The sequence below is a fragment of the Otolemur garnettii genome, unplaced genomic scaffold (assembly GCF_000181295.1).
Source record: "Otolemur garnettii isolate 467f Iridium unplaced genomic scaffold, OtoGar3 scaffold00031, whole genome shotgun sequence".
NCBI lineage: Eukaryota > Metazoa > Chordata > Mammalia > Primates > Galagidae > Otolemur > Otolemur garnettii.
Window position 1 is genome coordinate 754,998 of NW_003852426.1, and position 1,145 is coordinate 756,142.

A 1,145-nucleotide genomic window follows, 5' to 3' on the forward strand; every position below is an offset into this window, starting at 1 on the left:
AAATTAATTAAAATAAAGAAAAAAATTTTAAGCTGTCTTTGAAAGTTCTGTTGCCTGTTGCAGCAGATGGAAGAGAATGAGGAGGCAGTAAGTGGAACCAGAAGGAAAAGAACACATTTGAGACATGTTCGTTTTTTATTTCATCTGAGCTATATGACTTTTTTGAGATTTCACCTCTTAGTTTGGTTCTTAGATTATGTTTTCTCAGATTTTCTCCCAGGGTACAGAGCAAAAAAGTGATTTGAACACTGATCTTCAAGACTGGGCAAAGAGAAGACAAAACTATACCCCTGTCCTTAATAAATGTAACGAGGCCTGTGAAACAAAAAGTTGTTGCCCTCATGTGGCCCATGCTGGAAATAACAGACAAGGCACTTGGGTTCTAGGGCTCTGTTGAGTGTTTTCCAGAACAGCAGTATCAGCAGCACCTGGAAATTTGTTAGAAATGCAAAATTCCAAATCCATCCCAGACGTACTGAATCAGAAACCTTGCTGGACACAATTCCCAGTCTGTCTTCTAATAAGCTTTCTAGATGATTCTGACGAACACTAAAATATTTGAAAACCACTGTCCTCGTCTACATCCCAATATCAGCATCTTGCCATCTCAGCACCCCTCCAACCCCAGCCCTACACAGTATAATTTACTCCTAATTTCTGGTTTCAAGAATAACAGAACCTTCTGTAATTTTTTGTTTTTTGATCCAGCATTTTAAGCTGTTGCCCTGGATAGAGTACTGTGGTGTCACAGCTCATAGCAACCTCAAACTCTTGGGCTTAAGCAATTCTCTTCCCTCAGCCTCCCAAGTAGCTGGGATTACAGGTGCCCGCCACAACGCCTAGCTTTTGGTTGTAGTTGTCATTGTTGTTTGGCAGGGCCGGGCTGGGTTCGAAGCCACCAGCTCCAGTGTATGTGGCTGGTGCCTTAGCTGCTTGAGCTACAGGCGCAGAGCCTGTTGTTGTTGTTGCGGTTGTTGCTGTTTTAGCTGGCCCAGTCTGGGTTTGAACCCACCAACCTCAGTGTATGTGGCCAGCGCCCTACCACCTCAGTATTTATTTTATTTTATTTTTTAGAGACAGTCTCATTTTGTCGCCCTTGGTAGAGTGCCATGGCGTCACAGCTCACAGCAACCTCCAGATCTTGG